Source organism: Dipodomys ordii, unplaced genomic scaffold (assembly GCF_000151885.1).
Source record: "Dipodomys ordii isolate 6190 unplaced genomic scaffold, Dord_2.0 Scaffold46, whole genome shotgun sequence".
NCBI lineage: Eukaryota > Metazoa > Chordata > Mammalia > Rodentia > Heteromyidae > Dipodomys > Dipodomys ordii.
The window spans coordinates 4,496,195-4,512,158 of NW_012267262.1; positions in this window are offsets into that span (position 1 = coordinate 4,496,195).

The window sequence follows — 15,964 nt, forward strand, 5'->3', positions numbered from 1 at the left end:
GACTTTTCCCTGGATGGAGCTGAGTCTGGCAGGTCACTTCGCCATTAAGTTCTTGTGACCTGCTAAATGACTCATTTTATTCCAAGGCCTGGGTTGGAGCTGGCAGCTCCTCCAAGCTTTGTCAGTATCCAAGATGGAGATCACTGGTGCTGGGGGGGGAGGGGATTGGCCTTCCCTCCTCTGCTCCCTGAGAAGGAGTGAGGATGTCGGGCTTCTACTCACGCTGAGTCTTGGATCCTGGGTCGTCTCTGGTCTGCAAACTGCAGGATGAAGATGTCCACTCCTTGTTGGTTCTTGCTGATGTTAAGTAGAATCCGCTCACCCTCTGCGTCTGGCTCCTTCGTCCCGGACTCTGTGTGAGTGCTCAGGTATGGCTGGGGTCTCCACCACTTGCGACCCTGCCGCCGCTGCCGCGGCGGCTGCTGGCGATTGCTCAGATTTGTCTTTTTTGTCTTGGCTTCCCTCTCTTTTCTAACTCTCTGTCCTGTGATGGCACACTTGGTGTGATTCTCTGGCTTAGGACTGTTCACTGGAACTCTAAAACTGCTTTCTATGCAAGAGCTTATTCAGATTCCAGCTTCTCCTCCGCCATCTTCTCTCTTCCTTGCATATTTCTTTATTGTAAAGATACTATATGGAAGGGTTACAGTTACCTCAGTAAGGTAATAAGTACATTTCCTATTGTGCATTGTTATCTCCTTCTTCATTTTTCCCCTACCATCCCTTCCTCCCTGCCTCCCAAACTCCTCTCACCCCCCCCAAGTTGTAAAGTTTGTTTTTAACATAGTGTCTTGTTCATCTCATTGTTACAATGAGTCAACCTGTATCCTTATTTAAGCATTTTATTTCCCTTCCCCTCCCCAAATTTGAAAAATGTATATACAAGATGCAGGGCATGGGAATCAAGTACAGTGAATAGAAGGGTTATACCAGAGGGAAGAACATACAAAAGAAAAAAATTTCACATTGTATATTATAAATACATTAAAAACAACAGCAAGAAAGATAAAACTGCTTGTGTCCCTATCTTGGGGTTCATTTTGCTTAACATCATCTTATATGGTCATATGTACATAACTTTTGACCTTTACTATGTTTATTACAGCATTATTTACCATAGCTAAGATATGGAACCAACCCAGATGCCCCTCAGTAGATGAATGGATCAAGAAAATGTGGTATATATACACAATTGAATTCTATGCCTCCATCAGAAAGAATTACACTGCCCCATTTGTTAAGAAATGGAAAGATTTGGGAAAAAAATAGATTAAGTGAAGTAAGCCAGGCCCAAAGAAACATATTTGCAAAAACTAGTATATGTCTAGGACAAGCAGAAAAGATCAAAAGCTATGTTAATGCATTTTAAAACCTACAAAGATACAAACTAATCCTCCCAGAGCATAAATTCACATTTTTGTTTTACTATTTGTATTATAGAGACCATGAACTTTTACTGCCCCTGTTTCTATAGTGTCTTTGTCAAAATCAAATATTGCTAGATGCCAATGGCTCATGCCTGTAATACATTCCAGTCAGGAGGCTGAGATCTGAAGATCTGCTCAAAGCCATAGAAGACAGGATACTTTATGAGACTTTGTTTGTTTGTTCTTGTTGAGGTTTGAACTGAGGACCTGGGTGTTGTTCCTGAGTTCTTTTGTTCAAGTCCAGCTCTCTACCACTTCCAGCAACAGTGTTACTACATGAGTCTAACAGGATTTTTTCTGTCTGGGCTGGCTTTGAACTGGGATCTTCATATCTCAGCCTTCTAAGTAGGTAGGATTACAGGTGTGAACCACTGGTACCTGGCTTCCATGTGACTCTTACTTCTGAAAAACTACCAAAAAATAAAAGTTGAAAGTGGAGCTGTGCCTAGCCTTGAACCAAAACAGCTCAGGGACAGCAGGAGCTGTCATACTTAAGCCTTACACTGTAGCTATGTCTATGGTCTCATTTTTTGCGGAGCTCCCTTCTTCAACAAGCAATTCATTCAATTGTGCATTATCTTTTTTTATCCAGGATTTTCAAATATATCCAGGAAAATCTGTCTTAGAATTACTGCATGCTTTGGCAGCAACTTTATGGGACTACAGATTCTGACATCTGCTTTAATCTCTTTGACAAAATTAAGTTTTTTTTGGACAGTTTCAGCACAAATGTTATCATTGTGGGGCTACCCAATGTCCAATTTACTAAAGCAATCAGGTAAATTGATAATTACATATATAATGTTATATTCTATATGTATGCATTTCCATGTCCTATGGATTCCAGTTAATGCTGGCACATTGAGAAAACAGAAGTGGAAAAGAGCCGAAGGTAGCATTGAGTCATGCATGCATTCATCCAGAAGATTAAACGAAAGCAGAAGAATTTGCAGAATCGTGATTCCTTTTCTTTTCTTGTAGATTTGAATTCAACCAAATGTGTGTGTTCATGCCTTCTTTAGAGTCTATGGAAAAAACTGTGAACTTTAAAAGAAAACCCAGAAGCTGTCTCTGACAGGACTTTTGCTGGCTTGCTGTTTTGACACTGAAACTAATAATGAAGATTTTGATTTCCTTTCTGCAAACCTCCTTTCCTCATCATATATACCCTGCTAATCAGAAAAACTGCTCTCCTGTGAAGGAAATTAGACAAAAAGACATAATCTTTCATTAAGTCAAACTACTTTCATTTATTGTTCTTTTGTTTCTCTGGCACAATTTAATATGATTGCAATTCTTTTTTCTGTCTTCTTCCTATGACTTTAAGTACCTGTTTTACTTGCTGCTGTTATACATGGAAACATAAAAGGGATTCTAAAGATAAAACTAAATATGTAGATTTACAAATAGTTTGGTTGTGTTAATTATTATTAGTTAACTAATTAGTTATTAGTGCAGAATCATTTTTGTTATTTCTCCCTGATATCATAAATGAAGAATCTTGGCAGGGTCAGCCCTCTGAATTTATTTATTTGAAAAATCGTATTTTATTTTGTGATTATAAAAATGATGTGTAGCCAGGCCCTTGTGGCTCACACCTGTAATCCTAGCTACTCAGGAGGCTGAGAGCTAAGGTTCAAAGCCAGCCCGGTCAGGAAAGTCCATGAAACTCTTATCTACAATAAAACCACAAAAAAATGGAAGTGGCGCTGTAGCTCAAGTGGGAGAGCGCTAGCCTTGAGCTGAAGAGCTGGGCGACAGTGCCTAGGCCCAGAGTTCAAGCCCCATGACTGACAAAAAAAAAAAAAAAAAAAAGATGTGTAGTAATTATTCTAAAATCTTAAAATGTTGTAAAGAATTAAGGGAGAATAAAATTAAAACCCTATTGGAGTATTTCATGTAGTTTTGTGTTCTCTTTTTCTTCTTTCTCTAGCTCTCATAACATAATCAACAAATATCCTGTGTACTTTTGCATAATAAAGATATCAACCATCTTATTTTAAACTAATAGAATAAAAACACATTTTAACAGTTCTTATTAAAGCTTCTTATGCAAAAGACTTTATAGACTACTTTGAAAGTATTAGGACATAGGAATAAAAATGTCTACTATGTTCAGTTAGCAAGTAGAGTAGAAAGAGTTTCAACAACATCAGACAAGATATCTTTTACCTTCCTACATCTTGTATTTACATTTCTCTAATTTGGGGAGGGGAAGGGAAATAACAAAATGCTGAAACAAGGATACAGCTTGACCCACTGTAATTATGAGATGTAGGTGACACTATGTGGAAAATGAACTTTACAGCTTCGGAGTAGAGGAGGGAAGAGTTGGAGAGATAGGGAGGGAAGGGATAGTTGGGGAAAAACAAAGGAGAGGTTAACAATGATCAATAGGAAATGTACTCATTACCTTACTCATGTAACTGTAACCCCGCTGTACAGTATCTTTACAATAAAAAAAGAAAAATAGATATCTGTTTAGATTTTTCAGTTTCCTGGAATGCTTGACACAAAGTTATTTAAATGATACATTAATATTAAATTATGAGTGTTTAAAGACAGAAGTTGTATAAAGCTTATGCCCACGAAAAGACTTGTGTCCAAGCCTTAGATAAATGCTTAGATTAAAAAAAAATCTGAATTGAGTGAGGGACAATGAATACAATGAAAATTTGTTTAGGGAACTTTGATAAAAAGGTACCTCATTCAAGGTATGTGTTGAAAATTCAGCTCTTGTAACAGAACAGAACCAGATAAAATTAACAGTGCATACTGAGCTATCCTGAAAGTCAACTTCATTACATTTTAACTCTAGCATACTTTATTATAGCTTTGTTATCCTGACTAGTTTTCTCTTGACTTTTACCAACTGCATTCATGCTATATACATTAATGGATTAAGTTCTGGGTCCTGATGATATAGCAGCAAATTAACTACTTTGCTGTAACAAAACTTTATTATTTTGCATATTGTTGAGTTGTCTAAAAGACAGAGGAATGAAGAAACAGTAGGGTGAGTGTTAAAAGTTTTTCGTGACAAACATTAGCAATAGAAAATTAAATAATTGGCAAATGCAATATATAATTGCACTGTTTTTTGCGTTTTATTTGTAGGTTAATATACGGAATATGTCTCATCTCCTTTTAATAAAAGCAATTGAAAAAGTACTCCTGCCCTACAGTTCACAATTGAGAACATTCCATAACTATATTTTGGTCAAGTTATCATTCAACTAGTTAGTTACTTTAAAGTCAATCTCTAGTCACCAGAAATAACACCTTTTGTATTTTTTATATACTGAGATTACTGTAATGTGTATATAGATGTTATTCACAGATCAATATATACTTACTCTTTTATCACCTGGAAGTTCCTTTTTCCTCCTAGAGCAATTTGTTGCTACTTATCCCTTCAACGGTATGCCTAATATCTTACCTATTGAACATGAACTTTCTTTATGTGATATTGCTTTTAATTAAACTCTCTGATTTTTATGGTTCAGGTATTTTATCAATTATATTAACAATCACTAATGTCATCTGTAATTAGAATTACACCCCCGACACCATTCTGTCTGTATTAGGAGTTAACAAAGCTTATATATAAGGAGATTGGAAATCTTTGTATTATGCTTGTTTGTCTGCTTTTCTAATTAACAATTATGCACCAGTCACATTATTGCATTAAACAATTCTTAATGGAATCTGTCTTTAACAGTTTTATTCCTGGTTTTCCGTATCTCATATGCTTTGCGATGATCATTTGTATGTCACTTTATCACTTCAGATTAAACACTAATTATAATCTTAAATGCTTTTAGTAATAGTAAGATAATCAATTTGCTAAACAATTATTGAATGTTCACAATGGTACAGATATTTATAAAGAATCATTAGAGAAACATCACACAAGAACATTTCATATGGTCTTTGTATTCTTTAATTATGGGCTTTCTTTCATGAAATTTAGGTAACAGTGGTATGGTAATATACAAATCACTGAAAATAATGATCAGATATTTGCTGTCATCTCTTTAGAAATGGTTGAGGTGATTGATGATTATCTTTGTCCTGACCTCAGTAAGATATATTCATTTATGTTGGTCACATTTTAGATTTTTTAATACAAGAATTTCCAAGTAATGCAGAAATAGCCTCAACAGAAGTCTTTAACTCTTGATTGGGCATACATTTTCTTCATGCATGTACTGTTAGTGTAACAAAAGGTTGTTGGAGGGATTCTGCTCATTTTAAGCATTTAGGCACTCAGGCTAATAAAAAATACAATCTAGGCATGAGCTTCCAGACAACTTCAGCATGGAAAATAGCTGAATGCATAACAATTTTTCTAATATTAACATTTTCTACCTCAAAGGGAGACCTGCCAATTCTATCCACTTCACGGGCCAATGTAAGTAACATGATCATTCTCAAATTCAAAATAGGATGAGAAAAGACAATGATAATATTTCCATAAAGACATTTGGGAATATTTGATTAATGGGCATTTTCACTTCTATAGGCATATAGTATATTTTATTAATATCTGTTGCTTATCATTTCAATTTTGATGAAAATACCTTTTAAAATCAGTACTTGTCAAAATTACCCAAATGCTGAGAACTAAATTGCTGTTGGAAAGAATTGTATGACAGATGAAAGAAAACAGTTTATTGAAAGTCGAGGGGCAAAACTTAGTAACTTATTTTCATATTTAGAGTGTTTATATACACTTCTGTGAAGAAGACTTTTGTATTGACATAATAATATTTCAACATGGACCACAAAAATTTATTTTACCACTCTTAAAATACTTGTAAGCAGTTAGAACAAAGTGATTATCACTGATTATTTTAGTTTTGACATTTGAGTTTTATTTGCATCAAGTAAATTACTACAGGTGTAATTACTAGATAATTTAAGGACAACCTCTTTCATAAAATGAGACTTATTATTCATCCATTTTTTGTGCAACTGTAATCACTTAAGTATTATTTGATACAATGTAAATAAGTAAATAAATAAATCTCTTAATCTAAATGAGTAACGAAATTATCTTTAGGAATTTGTTTTATTTTTCTTCTTAAAATATTTTAGTAGAATTTTTCACATTAATACAGAGTAATATAGACAATAAAATCTACAGCCTCAAAGTGCTCTGCAGAGAAGAGAAAAAATGGATAAATGGGACTGGAATAAATTTAAAAGCTTTCCATGTGAAAAAAAACAATTCCCATAGTCAAGAATCAATCCACAAAATGAAAGAAAAAAATTGAAAACTATATTAATGTCTAAGATATATACAGAATAAAAAATCAATAATCCAATTAGTAAATGTACAAATGATCAGAATTTTCGAAAGAAGAAATAAAAAATGGCAAGTGAGTACCTGAAACCTCTTTGATATGTTTATCCTTATAGGAAACATAAATCCAGATAACACTGAAATCGCATCACCTACCTAGTCAGAATGAAAATCAACAAAAGGCCAAACAATAATAAATTCTGGCCAAGATGTAGGGGAAAAGAACCCTTCCAGGATGTTTTGTGTGGATGTAAACTAGTGGAGGAAGATACTATAGAAATCAGCTTGGAGCCTCATCAAAAGATGGGAAATAGAATTGTAATGTGATTCTGCTCTTCTATTGTTGGGCATATGTGCATAGAAATGTCTAATCAGCATACAATAGAGAAACATGCAAAGCCACCTTTATTGCAATATTATTTGCAATAATAAAGCTACAGAATCAACTTAAGTGCCCCAAACCAATAAATAGGTAAAGAAATGTAACACATATACACAATGGATCATTAGTTAACTATAAAGAAGAAGCAGATTGTATCATTTTTAGTAACATTAGAACTGAATATCTTCAAGTTGAGAAAGATACACCCATCTTTAATAAGACAAATAGTATGTTTTCTATCATAGATGAAATCTAAACCTGAGTTTAAAAATATTAATAATCATAATAATAAACATAATAATTTAGCATGCTTAACAAAAGAGACTAGGTAGATAACCAATATGAGAGGGGAAAGGAAAAGTAGAGGAAAGTAGGGTGAATTGTGTGAAAGAAGATTTGATATGTACCAAAACTGCAGAGTGAAACCTTCAAAACTGTAAAATAGAAAAAGTATAAAAGGAATAAAGGGCAAAAAAGTGATAGAGGATTGTAAACTGGATGACAATATATTATATTATGGACATATCACAGTAAAATCTTTGTACAATTAATGTATACAATAAAATAAAAAATTTATAATAATTCAGTATCTTAATGATACTTTGGGGCAAAAATATGTCTAATAATTAGAATGGTAATTCTTACTTTGTCTAGTTAATCATTAGACAACCTAAAATGGCTAAATATAGGTAGGTAATTAGGGTTTATTAAATGTGAGAACACAGACTATAGAACATTTCCATCAACACAGAAATCTTAGTCTGTACCTGTTCTGGAGTCTGAGATGTATGAGAATTGAAGTTTGACGGAATGCTAGAAAGGTGAATTGACCCAAGCACCTCTTCCCACCTCCCCTTTATAATTAATACACTCCTTCTTTATTTCATTATACTTTTATGTCATTTCCTTTTTTTATTTTTCTGCATTTAAAAGCAATTGAATAACCTAGAAAGGCAGTGGTCTACTAATTGTTATTTTCTATTTGATGTCTAGAGACATTTGTTCAAGGTTCTTATCAGTAGCTCCAAGAAAGCATCTCTCTCCTTGTTTAAAATAAATGAAATATAAGACACCAAAGCCTTCTCCTGAAGTTCTGAATCTCTTATTTTACTGCATTTGTCATGATTCATTTGTAATGGATATTCTTTAAAGGTGTTATCATCCCTTTCATTCACGACATTTTTTGAATCAAGTTCTACTCTCCCTACATCTTTAGATCATTTATGATCAAGATGATTCATTGTTCACACAGTCAAGTCATAGAGAGTCCAATGAAATAGGTTGTATGGCATTCAAAAAATAAAATTGCAACCCAGATGCCCCTCAGTGGATAAATGGGTCAAGAAAATGTGGTATATGTACACAATGGAATTCGACTCATCCATCAGAAAGAATGATGTTGTTTCACTCATAAGGAAATGGAAATACTTAGAAAAATTACATTAAATAAAATAAGCCAGACACAAAGAAATGAGAGTTGTATGGGTTCCTCATTTGTGGTAACTAGAATATGCCTGTAAATCTACAAATAAGCACATTGGATTTTTTTTTAAATAACTGGGACATGATAAATATATGGTCTCTAGGCAATCACACAGTGAGACCAAAGGGGGATTTTCCTAGGAGCAGATCATAAGGGCTCAATAGCTATGTGCACAGGATAATATAAAATAATATTTATGAAATGGACTCCAACAAATGGAAAGAAGATTTCTGTTGCTGTGTGGCTGTTTTTGTTGATTTTTATTTTGTCTTGTTTGTTAGTTTATTTGTGTTTGGGATGGAAAGGGAACACAGAAAAGGTGGAACAAATGAGGGACAAATACAGTAGTGGTATTCACTAGACACTTGTGCACAACTTGTGGATGGGGATGGGAGGGAAAAAACATGGGAAGGGGTGACATCTTCCAAAAATAAATATTCACTCTTTACCCGACTTAGATAACTGTAACCCCTCTGCACATCACCTCTACAATAACAATAAATACATTTTAAAAAATAGAATAAACATAAAACTGATTTATCTTCTCTCTTTTCATACTCATTTTTAAAGATCTTAATTTCAGAACACAACTCTCATTGTTACAAACTGGAACAGTTCGATTATTATAGTGTGGAACATTGTTAATGATAGCCTAATGACAGTTTACCACACAGAACTTGAAACAATTTTGAATAAAAACTTTGAATCTACTATTTTTGTCTTGGTATCAATTAACCTCTTCCAAACAGTGTCTAAAGAACTATTACCAAAGTCTTGGTTTTCTTTTGAGGTCAAATCTTCAGATTCTTCATTATCTTTTATAAATATAAGTTAAGACTTACATTTCTTTGAGCAACACAATATCAAGGATTTTGAGTTGAAATGTTGCTATAGCATAAGACTAGGTCATGGCCCAGTGATCCAGCTCTTACCTATTATATTCCAACACTTGCCTATCATATTCCAACACTTGCCTAGCATGCACAAAACCCTATATCTCTGGGATATTAGCAATAAATTGCCTTCATTTAAGAGGAACTTAAAGATTATTTCACCCTCCAGAAAGACTTATTTGCCTTTGAGGAAAGGAGGTACCAATAATATTATGGCAATAAGATAAAATATAGTACTATGAAAAAGAATGCAATGAAGATTACAACAGTTAAATGGAGGGCGCTGCAATCAAACGTAACATAGCTGATTTTGCTAGAGAAAAAGGATTTTCTTACAGCCACAGACAACAGAGGTGAGCATGGTCTTTCTGTCCTAGAGATTTAATTATATTGAGGACTGAGTAGAAATAATAACCTTGAGAATTCAGCAGAAAAGTTCTGTATTTGGCATGAATGTTATTGAATTTATTAAAGTATTTTCTGAACTAGCAGCAACAATATATAAGTTCATAAGCTGTTATCAAGATACTTTTTTGGCTTCATTGATTTTCAAATTTTTGATAATGAATCCCAGCATACAGAAGGCTCAGGTCTCTCAGTTGTTATGGGGCTCAGCACAATCTCATTTATAGGATGATAACGTCTTTGCTTATTAAATAATTTAATCAGAATTTGATGAATGTCCTTTCTGTCAAAATTATTATACTAGTTGGTGATTTGGTTGATTAAAAAATCCATTCGGGCAAGGAACAAACAATCAGTGTTAAAATAATTAAAACCATAAACAATCAATTAAAATCAATTGTTTTATTTTATTATGGTCACAGTGTGAGTGTGCCTCCCAATGAATTTTGTAAGTACTGTAAACCCATGTTATAGGAAAAGGTGTCCTCATACTGTGAAAGCAAGTGTTTTCTGGAGCAAGCGGGAAAGAAGAGACAAAAGGAAGGGTTTTTTTTTTTGTTTGGGTTTTTAAATTGTTTCTTATAAAGGAATAAAATCTCATCTGAGAACTGAAAGGAAATTAGTGTGAATAAAGGAAGTATATTCTAGCAGAGATTGTCAAAGTCCCTCAGGTAAGTAAAAGCAGGTGGCTCATTTGAGTAACTGGGAAAAGGAAAATATGCCCAAGGCCCAGTGAATTAGAGAAAAAAATGACATTAATCTAACTAGTTCCCAATAAAATGCCTTTCTCTTTCTGTGTAGGCAAATTCATGTACTTAGAGAGCCAAATCCAATTTATTTCTTCCCCAATCAAGTGTCCTTGTTTTTTCTTGCCCAATGTGTTCAGACAGCCTTTGGATTTCTATAATTATTTTTCGCTATGCTCCTTATTCTGAAGGGGCTCACCTACAGAGCCTCCTATTTTTTATTACCTGGCTCATTAAATGACATTTTTCTCACCTTGTGTCCCTGGATGACTCTGATCATTTCTCAGAATTTAATACGTTACTCTGGAAATTTAACACACAGAGCTCTTCACAAACATTGTGTCTTCAACTAACACTTTGTAGATCTGTAAGTTGCCTTGAGTAATGTATCTTTTTTATTGGAAACATAATCGTTATTTATTTTTAATTAAGTTTTTATTGTGGAAATACTGTACAAAGAGGTTACAGTTACATGAGCAAGGTAATGAGCACATTTCTTATCCAGAATTGTTGCCTTCCCTTTTGTTTTTCCCCTACCATCCCTTCCCTCCCACCTCCTCAGCTACACCCCCCCCCACTCCCGACTAAATAGTAAAGTTCATTTTTTAACATAGTGTCTTGCACATCTCATTGTTGTTGTAAAAACTATACATTTGACTTTTGTCTCAACAAATTCTTGTAATCACTACCCTTGTATTAGGCAATGAAGTGAACATTTATGCAATTTATAATTAATCAACTAGAGGGATTGCAAATAGTGTACTGAAAAATAAGAAGACTGAAGTGAAAACAAATCTATCTTCACTGGAAGATGTCACGCAAGTTCACCGGCGTCCTTCCAGCAAATACTTGTTGATGATTAGTAAGAAGCATTGCTCTAGAAACAAAGAGTATACTAGGGAAAGGTAAGACAAGTCTCATTTATGAAGTACTTGCATTATGATCCAAGATACTCGAAGCCAAATTTATAAACAACCATATTCTACTTTTTATTCTAATTTGGTTTCTCTCTAGGTCTATCCTCAATCTACTTCATTGATAAAGATAAATTCTGAAGAAAAAGATTATGACCCCTAAAAATTCCCAGCTATCAATAAATATTACTATGAAGTAATTAAACATTAACCTAAGGCCAATAGAATGTAGAGATAAGGAAGAAGAGGCCACTGAGTTTCTTTCTCTATAGTCAAAGATCTCAAATGCTTGTCTCCAGATGTTTTAGTAGTTGGTATGGCCTTCAAAATTGCCCTGTTAGGCTGTTTTGTGATGTGAAAGAAACTACAGTTCTGCATTCTAGAGAATCATTTCTTTTTTGTTTTTTAATTTTTTTTATTGTGAAAGTACTGAACAGAGGGGTTACAATTACATGGGCAAGATAATGAGTACGTTTCTTATCAAGCATTTTTGCTCCTCCTTTGTTTCCCCTTCCCATCCCTTCCCATCTCACCCCCCTCCAAAGTTGTAAAGTTCGGTTTTAACATAACGACTTGTCCATCTCATTGTTGCAATGGGTCCACCTGAGAAAAATCATTTCTGCCTCCTACGATAATTATGATGTGCAGACTTTTGTAATTTTTCTGTCACAGATACAGGTTTTCATCACAGAAAGATCTGAGTGATGAGTTATTAATCCCTTCTCTGTTTAACCTACTCTTTCTAGAAACATCATGACAAATGTCTAAGTACTTAGGAAAATGTAAACTTGGTAACTATGCATGGAACATCCAGGACTAATGCATCACTAGGTAAAATTTAGTGAATGGCTTGATTTCCCTGTAGCCAGGGTGGAAATGTGCCTTTTGAAAGAGAAGATTTCTTCAGTTTATCTGCCCTTCCCACATACAGTCCATGTCCACAAGGGATTTTTTGAGTCATAGGAACTCCAATGTGAATGCAATGGAGAATAAAGATATAGTTCAATCATAAAATCATCTGATAATGATATTCTGCACAGACTCCTCTCACAGTTTACTTATGTGCAGGTCAGTTCCCGTGGTTTTGATTCTTTATTATCTAGGTTTATCTGGGGTCAGCTTTGCTCTGTTGAGTTTAATGATGTATATTATAGGCTCTAACAGCTACTTCTTAACTACCTGGATAGGTAGTTAATATTCAATTAATATTATGTGTCTCTCCCATGTGTTGATAACCTGATCAATGAAGAAGGTGAGCAGAGTTTTGCAATCCCATGCAATTCATTGCATCAATAATTGTATGATCATTGCTTTCTCAATGTTTTATTTTTGTATCCAGAGTGAGACATATATGTATATGCATATATATAATATTTTGTTTCTTGTTTATTTTGTATATTTTTATTGTAAAAATACTGTACAGAGGGATTACAGTTACATGATGAGCAAGGTAATGAGTACATTTCCTATTGAGCATTGTTGTCTCCTCCTTTGTTTTTCCCTACCATCCCTTCCCTCCCAACCTCCCCAAATACTCCCTTCCCCCAAGTTGTAAAGTTCATTTTTAACATAGTGTCTTGTATATCTCATTGTTACAGTGGGTCAACCTATATTGTTATTTCAGCATTTTGTTATTTCCCTTCCCCTCCCCAAATTAGAAAACTGTGTATCCAAGATGCATGCAACTGGAATCAAATACAGTGAAAACAGGGGTTATACCATGGAAGAAGAACATACAAAAGAAACAAAACAATCACAAGGTACATTATAAATATATTAAAAACAATAGCGAGAAAGAAAAAATTACTTGTGTCCCTATCTTGGGGTTCATTTTGTTTAGCATCATCTTATATGGTTATATGTACATACCTTTTTAAATCTATCAATAAAGTTTTAAAATTGCTACAACACTTGGATGTAACCCGTGTTTTCTGTTTCTCATTTCACATTTCACATAATATTGTTTCATGAAGTCTTCAGAGTAACTGGCCATCTGTACAAAGAAAAAATATCAAAAAACTTTTTCTAAAAAATCTATTCTCAGCCAAAGAAAACAATAAAAAACTGTCATTTGCATTTTCAAGTGTGCTTTTTGAAAAGCTATTTAAAACATCTTCATTGTTGATTCTTTGTGAATGTTGCAGCAATGCTACTTGCTAGAATGATTTTATTATCAGTTTAACAAATGTATGTGATTTAAGGAATCTAATTTGTACTTCAATAAGAATTCCAATTGATTTTCAAAACCATAGGAATTTTCAGTATAACATTTATTTTAAAAACTTTAAAAATTGCCTATGAAGATATTTACTATTAGATGTTACTTGACATGACTCAAAGAGGAATAATTAAGAATAATTATATTAATTATAAGAATAATTTCCTTTATAATGACTCACATTATTGTGTGTTCAGTTTATCATTCATGATAATTGAGACTAAAATATTATTTAAAATAGGTATTTTGTCTAAATATTTTAAATGAAATCTGATTTAAAAATTTTGTGCACAGATGCCTACTCCAGTTTTGTCTTTAAATTGAACATACTTTATTTAGAAGTTTTATGTAAATTAAATGTCTCACCATTTAAAAATCTGTTTTTCCTTGTAGCTGTGTGATTTGAAGAAAGCATAATGACTTGTACTAGCAGACTTCTTGCAAGAAGAAAGGAAATTTACTCCATGCAAATATCAATAATAATGGAAGTAACAATGTGAAACCTTTGAAAATGCTGACTCTGTATATAGTGTTCTTCAATTGTATAGAGATTTTAAAAAAAATCACATATGGGACATCAAATTTATTAGCTGTTCTGAAAAACCTGTCAAAATAGTTATGTAAAGTCTCATAAAAAAGAGCATATGTCGTTCAGGAGATAAAATATAAAAAAAGATGAACCTTTAGCTTTATCAGAAAGCAAATTGAAATCTCTTTTTTCTTTTTTTCTTCTTCTTTTTTTTCTTTTTTTTTTGTCATGGGGCTTAAACTATTGGCCTAGTCTCTGTTCTTCAGCTCTTCAGCTCAAAGCTAGTATCTCTGAGCTGAGCAATTATTCAATTACTCAATTGAGCCACAGTATCACTTCCATTTTCTGAGTGGTTTATTGGAGATAGGAGTCTTATGGACTTTCCTGCCCAGGCTAACTTTAACCAAGATCCTCAGATCTCAGCCTCTTGACTAGCTAGGATTATAGATGTGACTCACCAGTGCCCAGCAGCAAGTTGAAATCTTTATGGAAAGTGCATGCATAATAAGCCACAAAGGTTTGATAGAGTTTAAATCTAAACATACTAAAAATTAAATGAATATGAAATATCCTTCAGATTCTAAACACAAGAACAAGCAAATTAATTCTACCTTAGTTTGTGAATAAATGGATAGTGCAGATGAATAAAATATTCATAATTTTGCAGGCAGGGAAGAATGAACCAAATGTCATGAGAGATCCAAGAAGTGAGGTCACCACAGCACAAATCAAAATATTAATTATAGCTTATTTACATCCTGCTGTGTGAAATGTAGTACACAGAACATGAAAGGCCACTGGTCAGATACTGTAACAAGGTCCCGTAGGGACAGGTTAAAAAGAACTCAATTCTAACCACATGAGGCCATGTCTCTACACCAGGCAGAGAGCTTTATTACATATCCTATATTTAGGAAAACTTTATGATATCACACAATACTAATTCTCAAAACAATCCTTAAGTAGTTGCTATTATTGCACAATTTCATAGATAAGAGAGTAAAGAGAGGTTAAATGTCACCCCCACACACACTCAGAGATACATATTTTCCCAGGATTATACATTCTTTATCTCTTTAATCTCTCTGTTAATATTTTTCAAAGGCATATGTGCTCTAGCAAATAAGACTAAAACAACGGTGATGAAACTTTGATTATAGATACTTCAACCATAAACCTTGCTTTTGTTGCATTATTAGGAAATATAAACACTAACTATACACAAATGATTTGGGAATATTTCATATTCATTCGCTAAAAATGAAAGAACAAATCACATCACAGATACATTCTTGCAATTATTTCTTTTTCTTTATAATTCATGTTTCACACTTCCAGGCTCCTTTGAAGACAAAAAGGAATAATCTCTGCAACACAGTTACAGTCACTTGAGTAAATCGTATTTTGAACTCATAGCCCTTTATAAGATCTCATGTGCTCTCTATAAAATACTTCTATAAAGGAAGGATTTTAAATTGACTTCACTGTAAACCTCAGAACACTTGTAAGGAATAAAGGTTTGCTATTATTCCTGAGACCATAATCCTCAAAACTCATATTGCATATCACTTATTTCCTAGACTTTTTCTCAGCCCCAGATGTATACATGCAAAGTATTCAAACAGAACAGCAGATGTAGATTTGAAAAAGAAAAAAAGA